The sequence below is a fragment of the Rutidosis leptorrhynchoides genome, chromosome 2 (assembly GCF_046630445.1).
Source record: "Rutidosis leptorrhynchoides isolate AG116_Rl617_1_P2 chromosome 2, CSIRO_AGI_Rlap_v1, whole genome shotgun sequence".
Taxonomy (NCBI): Eukaryota; Viridiplantae; Streptophyta; class Magnoliopsida; order Asterales; family Asteraceae; genus Rutidosis; species Rutidosis leptorrhynchoides.
The window spans coordinates 347,424,697-347,433,372 of NC_092334.1; positions in this window are offsets into that span (position 1 = coordinate 347,424,697).

Genomic DNA, 8,676 nt, shown 5'->3' on the forward strand with positions numbered 1-8,676 from the left:
AAAAAACTAATGAACAAAATGCTCAAGCATTTAGAAATCAACAAGCTTCTATCCAAAATTTAGAACAAGAAGTAAGTAACCTAGCAAGGTTGATAGGTGAAAGAAAACCGGAGAGTCTACCTAGTGATACAAATGCTAACCCCCAGAATGAAACAGCTAAAGCTATTACCACGAGAAGTGGTATTACACTTAAACCACCTGAAATACCTGTAATTTTTGATGACGCTTTTCCCACTCCACAGGCACCACAACCTGAGCAAGATAAAGAAACAGAACCGGTACTTGAAAAGGTTAATGAAGATAACACAGTTAAGGCTAAACCTTATGTTAAACCATACCAACCACCACTTCCTTACCCGAGTAAAATGAGAAAAGAAAGACTTGAGTAATCCAAATTCTTTGATATTTTTAAACAAATAAATGTAAATCTTCCTTTCATTGATGTGATTTCAGGAATGCCTAGATATGCTAAATTCTTGAAAGATCTAATCACAAATAGAAAGAAAATGGAAGAACTCTCGGTTGTTACTATGAATGCTAATTGTTCTGCAGTACTGTTGAATAAGATACCAGAAAAACTCTCTGATCCGGGAAGTTTCACAATTCCATGTTTTCTGGGTAGTCTAAGTTCAATAGAAGCATTGGCAGATTTAGGTGCTAGTATAAATTTAATGTCGTATTCACTATACGCTAAACTAGACCTCGAAGAATTGAAACTAACACGAATAAGCATACAACTAGCTGATCGGTCAGTAAAATATCCTAGAGGGATAATGGAGAACATACTAGTTAAAGTTGGTACTTTAGTATTTCCAGTAGATTTTGTTATTCTGGACATGGAAGAAGATTCTCGAGTTCCTCTCATATTAGGAAGACCATTCTTAAACACGGCTAAAGCAATAATAGACGTGCTTGGTAAGAAACTGACCCTAAGCATAGAGGACGAGAGTGTTACCTTTTCGGTTGATAGAGCCATGCAACAACCGCAATCTGCAGATGATACATGTTATTATATTCATACTATAGATTCACATGCAGAATTGTTAGAAGAATTTTCAGAATTACAAGGAATAGGAGAATGTTTTTTAGGAGAAGGAACTGAACCAATTGATGAAGCTGAAATGTTAGCTACACTTATGGCTAATGGATATGAACCAACAACAGAAGAAATTCAAATGCTAAAAGAGTAAGACAGATATCGATACAAATCATCGATAGAAGAACCACCGAAATTAGAATTAAAGCCACTTCCAAACCATTTGGAATACGCTTATTTACATGGTGAATCAGAATTACCTGTAATAATATCGTCTTCTCTTACTGAAAATGAAAAATCTCAACTCATTTCTATGCTAAAAGCTCATAAACCAGCTATTGCATGGAATATTCATGATATTAAAGGCATAAGTCCTTCGTATTACACACATAAAATCCTTATGGAAGAAGGTCATAAAACGTATGTGCAAAGCCAACGAAGACTAAATCCAAATATGCAAGATGTTGTTAAGAAAGAAATTATTAAACTGCTCGATGCAGGTTTAATTTATCCAATCTCTGATAGTCCATGGGTAAGCCCAGTTCAATGCGTACCTAAGAAGGGTGGCAAGACTGTCATCACAAATGAAAAAAATGAGCTTATTTCTACTAGGACTGTAACAGGATGGCGTGTTTGTATTGATTATTGAAAATTAAATGAAGCCACCAGAAAAGATCACTTTCCCTTATCTTTCATTGATCAAATGTTGGAAAGATTAGCCGAAAATAGTTACTATTGTTTTCTTGACGGTTTTTCCGGATACTTTCAAATTCCAATAGCACCCGAGGACCAAGAAAAAACCACATTCACGTGCCCTTATGGTACTTTTGCTTACAAACGCATGCCATTTGGACTTTGCAACGCCCCTGCAACCTTTCAAAGGTGTATGATGGCGATTTTTCATGACATGATAGAAGAATGCATGGAAGTTTTCATGGATGACTTTTCAGTCTTCGGTGATACATTTGAATCATGTCTAGTTAATCTTGAACGAATGCTTATTAGATGCAAGCAATCAAATCTAGTTCTTAGTTGGGAAAAATGCCATTTCATGGTTAGAGAAGGCATCGTTCTTGGTCATAAAATTTCATAAAATTGCCACTCCTATGAATAAACTCCTAGAAAAGGATGCTCCATTCATCTTTTCAGATGAATGCATCAAATCTTTTAATATTCTTAAAGAAAAACTCACTAATACGCCGATCAGGATAACTCCAAAATAGAATCTACCATTTGAACTTATGTGCGATGCAAGTGATTCTTTTCAGATGAATGTATTCGGAGATGAAGCTAGTCAAATCTTAAACCATTGTCAAACAGGACCAATAGGAGGGCATTATGGGCCTCAACTCACAGCAAGAAAAGTTTACGATGCTGGATTTTATTGGCCTACAATTTTTAAAGACGCACACCTTCTTTGTAAATCCTGTGATTCTTGTCAAAGGGCCAGAAAAATAAGTCAACGTGATGAAATGCCACAAAATGTCATTCAAGTATGTGAAGTATTTGACGTTTGGGGTATTGACTTTATGGGTCCATTTCCAAAATCTCATAATAATCTCTACATTCTCGTTGCCATTGATTATGTATCTAAATGGGCGGAAGTACAAGCTCTCCCAACTAACGATGCACGAGTTGTAGTCAACTTTTTAAAACGTCTTTTTGCAAGGTTCGGAACACCGAAAGCTTTAATAAGTGATCGGGGTACTCATTTTTGTAATAATCAACTTGAGAAAGTTCTCAAAAGATATGGAGTAATTCATAAAATCTCAACCGCTTATCATCCACAAACAAGTGGACAAGTTGAAAATATCAACCGAGCTTTAAAACGTATTCTAGAGAAAACTGTAGGATCAAATCCGAAGGAATGCTCCATGAAATTGGAGGATGCACTCGGGGCTTTTAGAACAGCCTACAAAACTCCAATTAGAACCACACCTTTTAAACTCATTTACGAAAAAGCATGTCACCTTCCAGTAGAAATTGAACATAAAGCATTTTGGACTTTGAAGACATGTAATCTTGATTTGCATGAAGCCGAACGTCTACGGTTAAGTCAACTAAACGAATTAGAAGAATTAGGACATGAATCATATGAAAATACTTTAGTCTATAAAGAAATAACGAAGAAATGGCATGATAAAAGAATCAGAAGTTCAAAAGAATTTAAAGAAGGAGACCGAGTTCTTCTTTTCAATTCACGATTCAAGCTATTTCCTGGAAAATTGAAATCAAGATGGTCTGGACCATTCATAGTCAAAAGAGTTTTCTCATACGGAACAATAGAGTTAATAAATTCAAATGGGATTGAATTTAAAGTTAATGGTCACAGAGTTAAACATTACATACATGGTCCAATGGAAGTTGAAGATGAAGTTAATCACAATTTCAACACCACAGCTAACTAAGTGTGGGAAGATTCGAATCTTTTAAGGGTAATATATATTTGTGTTAGAGTTAGATATTCTATTTTCGTGTAGTTCTCGAGAATGGAATCCGAATGGTCTTTCCCTTGCAGACCCTAAAGAACTAGTCTTCTCCCTCCATTCTGAATTTTTATTTTTTTTAGGTTTTACGAGATGAAGAATTCCTTTGATTTGAACCATGGTCTAATGCTACACGCTTTGATTACTAAACGTAATAATGACACACTCCCGAGTGAACCGGTATCAGTAATAAGAGGCAGATGTGACGAAGTAAGGAAAGAACTAAGGAAAGATCATCATAAGACACATTTTGGTAAAGGAAAATCAAAATCCGCAACAAAAAGAAGAGCACGACACCTTAAAAGATGTCATAAATACGAAAAATGGTCACACGAAGGTAAATGTTCGAACAATCAAACATATTCAAATACCGAATTTGTTACTATATGCAGAGAAGGACCGTTCATATGTTTAGAAGAAAAGTTATTGAAGAATCGAGGTTACGCTTATGTAGCTATGGAAAACCAAATCACACGACTCTCCTATGAGTCAGCTAAAGCAGGTCTCTGAGAATTCTATCTAATAGGTAAGTATGTACAGTTTTTATTTGTTTTTATTTATTGCTTTTAACCTTTTGATAATAAACGCTGAATCGTTCGCTATAAAGTATTAAATTGGTATTGAATAAAATTAGGTATGCATAACCGAAAATATTGATATCATACAAAAATTTATTACATCACTGCGAAATTTACCGTTTATTCTTAAGGTATAAATATCTTTAATTAATCAACCCAAAATATTTCAAAAATTCGTCAGGAGTAAAACTAGGTTATGGAACCGAAATTACTATACCGAAAAGAGGGGCGTATATTTTTGATAATATTTGATTGATTAAAGTGGGATAAAAGACCAAACAGATTTTTAATTTTAATTTTTACCATGTTTTTAAAATTAATATACAAATATTAAATTATTAATGTAAATTTTTAAAATGAATATATTTAAGTTTTTTTTAAAATATTTTAAAAATTAATATTTTTAATATAAGTTTGTTAAATTAATGTATAAAAATATTAATAATATTAATATGAACTTTTAATATTATGCATTTTAAATTTAAGTTTGGTGTGATTTTAAAAAAACAAAAATTTACTTTATTTCATTAAGTTAAAAATTTGATATCTAAAATTCGTCGTGAGTTGAAGATTAGGTCGTTGAACCGAAATTGCTTTACCCAAGGGCGGGACGAGAAATTTTATTATCATTATTTTTAATCTTATTTGATTTAAAGTATGCCAAAAACATTTGAAAAAAAAACCAAAATATTTGCTTTTAAAACGACACTTAAAAAGTGAAAAATTTTAAAATTTTGTCGAGAGGCGGACTAGGACAACGATCCGAAACGCCCTCATCCTAAAAAGAAACAAAATTTTAATTTTTAATTAATTATTTGTTTTAAAAGTATAACATTTTTATAAACAAAAAATAGGGCAGGGACCTCATGCGATCGCATGGGATTTACCCTGTAACCTCTTACGATCGCATGAGGCTAGAAAACTGGTCAGAAATAAAAGTTCCACGAGCTGCTTCTGTCTCATAACATCAACACACACATACATGAGCATACACACACATTAACCCCTAAAATCACCAAAAATTTTTTATCAAAATCAACCAAATTTCTCACAATAATCCGCTACAATCACGAATTTGTTAAGAAGTTTTTCAAGAAAGGAAACAATTACATCCCTAAAACTCTTTAAATTCGAATTTTAGTGTTCTTGAGCTAATTTTTACCTAATTTAATTTTGTTGATTTTTAGTGTAATTAGAGTTAAATTGTTAGTATATTATGCATGTATAACCTAGATTGATGCTATTTAACATGATTTGAAGCCAAAAACTTCAAAAATTTTAGAAATCTAGGGTTTGTGTTCTTGAGCAATTTGGGGCTTTTTGATATAAACAGGTTATGGCCGATTTTTGTCATGAATTATTGCTAAATTAAGTAGTGTAACATGTTTAGGTAGCTAAATGATTCAAACTTTGATCCTAAACATGATTTTTGAGAATTAAAGTAGACTTTTTAGGTCTAAAATTCATGAACTTGATTAAATTGATGTAAATGCCATTTAAAACTTGTTTAATTGATAGTAATAATTATTTTAACATGTTATTTGAGTAGAGTGCTTATGAACTTTGTAAACATTTTCATATATGCTTATTTGAAAAAGTGTAGAATTGATAAAAAGAAATAATTGTGCCGTTGGTCCCTCTATTTTACCCCAAAAAGCTAACAGCGTCCCTCAAGTTTTTTTTGCCTCACAGCGTCCCTTCATTATCACATTTTAAGATACCGAGTTCCTCCGTCAACTTACCGTTAAAAAAATCCGTTAACCCTTGACATGTGCATTACATGTGAGGGTAAATTCGTCCTTTAGGTTTTTCTTCATCTGAATTTGAAACAATCTTCATTTTCATCTCTAACTTTATTATCTTCAATCCCCCAAATATAAATAATTATTATTCTTCACATATTTAACAACCAAACAAAATTAAACATATAAATCATATAATTATAGATATAAAAAATCAACAAATCAAACAATCTTAAATATCTAAACAAAAAACGTCATCTTCCTATAAAATAAAATAAAAAGCGAAAAAAAAGAAACACCACACGAGCAGAATTAAACATATAGGGAGTAATAATCTTTCTTTTACAAATCATAACAAAGGAACAAAAACAATCTGTGAAAGGCTCAAAGTTTCAGACTCAAAGTTACACTTTTGTAATAGATCGAGAAAAGAAAAAAACTTGAAATCGAAATTAAGAGACACGGATTCATTAAACAAGATAATACCTCAAATCTTCAACTCTTTATACATACACTACTCCGTATGAGGTTCATATCAAACCAACAATATTATCTTTAACCAACAATTTCAAATTACACATATCTATAAATAAAATCAAATAAACTGAACACATAAACACTTAATTGAACAAACTTATCCTTTATTGACTAAATCCGCCAAAAGCATATCGGAGTTAAAGATTGTAGGTCAGAGTTCATAATTGTGGACTGGTGGTGTATTTAGGTAACGATTGTGGAACCACCACTACCGCCAGAATAGATCTGGAACCACCGGTGTACCGAATCCACCGAAGCAGATCAGAGGTTAATGATTGTGAAACCACCGGTGTTTTTAGGTAGTGTACACCGCATGTCTTTCTGCTGAGTTCATAAATTAAACACTATCAGACCTCCAAACTTAAAAGCTCGTGTTTTCATTTCCAAATTTATGCCCAGCACCACCGTCAGAATTAGTTGGTGGCTTCGATTCCGGCAAATGCAGTGGCGATGGCAAAGATGTAGCTGCGGTTACACTTTTAAGATGAGACGAGATGATTTGATTAATAGCTTGATTTTAGGTTAAGAATGGTGGCTTAGGATTAGGATGCCCAGTTCATTATATGTGAATAAAAGAAAAAAGAATAGGGAAGGAAGTACTTAAAAGAAAAAGAGGATGAAGATGAATCCGACAGATGTGTTGGACAAGAAAAGGGAAGATAGAGATGAAATTAGCCTCACATCTCTAAATTTATCCCCAAAATCCCGTTTGGAGGTGTTAAAGGCTGGAGGAAAAAAAAAGACGAAATTACCCCCACATGCAAGGCACATGTCAAGAGTTAACAGAACTTTTTAACGGCAAGTTGACGGAGGGACTCGGTATCTTAAAATGTGATAATGAAGGGACGCTGTTAGCCAAAAAAAAACTTGAGGGACGCTGTTAGCTTTTTGGGGTAAAATAGAGGGACCAACGACACAATTATTTCTGATAAAAATGTAAAAATGAGCATGAGTTTAATATAGATTAAACATGTGATTGTAATTGTTTTAATTTGTTATTTTGCTAACACTAATGCATATTTGGATGCACAAATTTTGTGTTTAATGTGTTTTGCAGAGATATACTGATACTGATGGTGCATCATCATCATCTAGGCAACCTGTTCCGGAACCACAACCAGAAATGCAATATGAGCCACAATATGAACCAGAACAACAACAGGAACAACAACAACAACAACAACCTGATCAACACGTACCATACTATGATCCGCAACAAGAATATGTTAATGCCTATGTATAATTTCCGATTCATCCGATAATAGAACACCCAACGATTCATGAAGAACAGTTGCATCCCAATTTGAGATTTGATCGAAGTTGGAGAGATTACCCGACGTATCAAAGTAACAAATTTAAACTGGTAACGAAAAATGTAGAAGTACCGAGGGTAAGCGATTGGGAGCCTTTGGAAAGGGTCCAACTAGCTAACTCAGTTAGGCAGCATCTGATCCAAAGGTATGGGAACTCTTCTTTTCCCGATTGGGAACGTTTATTCACCATTCGTAGGCCTGTATATAAGGAATGGTGTGTTGAGCTTATGAGTACTATAGCGTTAGATACAGATGTAGTTAGGTTAGATGATAGAAGTTTTCTTAGATTTTTACTTGGCCGTAGGATGTACAGGATGTCCATGCTGGACATGGCCAGAGCTTTACAGATTTACACTCCTGGTGAATTACTACTACCTGATTGTGCAAATTTGATTTATCATGGTGAAAGGGTAGATAGGAAATTTGACGCGAACGCCGTCTGGAGGCGTATGTCAAATTATAATGTTTTTACGCTGGGAGGAAGACACTCCTATTTAGATATTAACAAAGCAGAGCTTCATGTTATACATAGATTTTTAGCTAATTCGATTACACAAAGAGGTAAAAACAAGGAGAAGATGACCTTACATGATTTATTTTACCTTAAGTGTATTCGAAACACTAGAAGCGTTGTTAATATCTCCTACTGTGTTGGTTTTTATCTATCCAAAATGGTGGCAGGAATACAGGACGGGGGAATTATAGAAGGAGGCATTTTTGTTACTCTCATTGGAGAAAATTTTGGTGTAGATAGGGATCAAGGGGATCCACTGATGGTGTGTAGGGAACAGGTTGATACTTTAGGATTAAAGTCTATCAGGGTGCAAAGGTATTAAAGAGCAGACGCAATCAGGCAGTACCATATGATGGTCATTATCCACATGTAGAGAGAGGTTCAGATGAGGAAATAGAGGAAGCGGATGACATTAGGGATGTAATTAGGGAGGCTATTACTGACGCTTACCAGCGTATAGATGAGGTAGA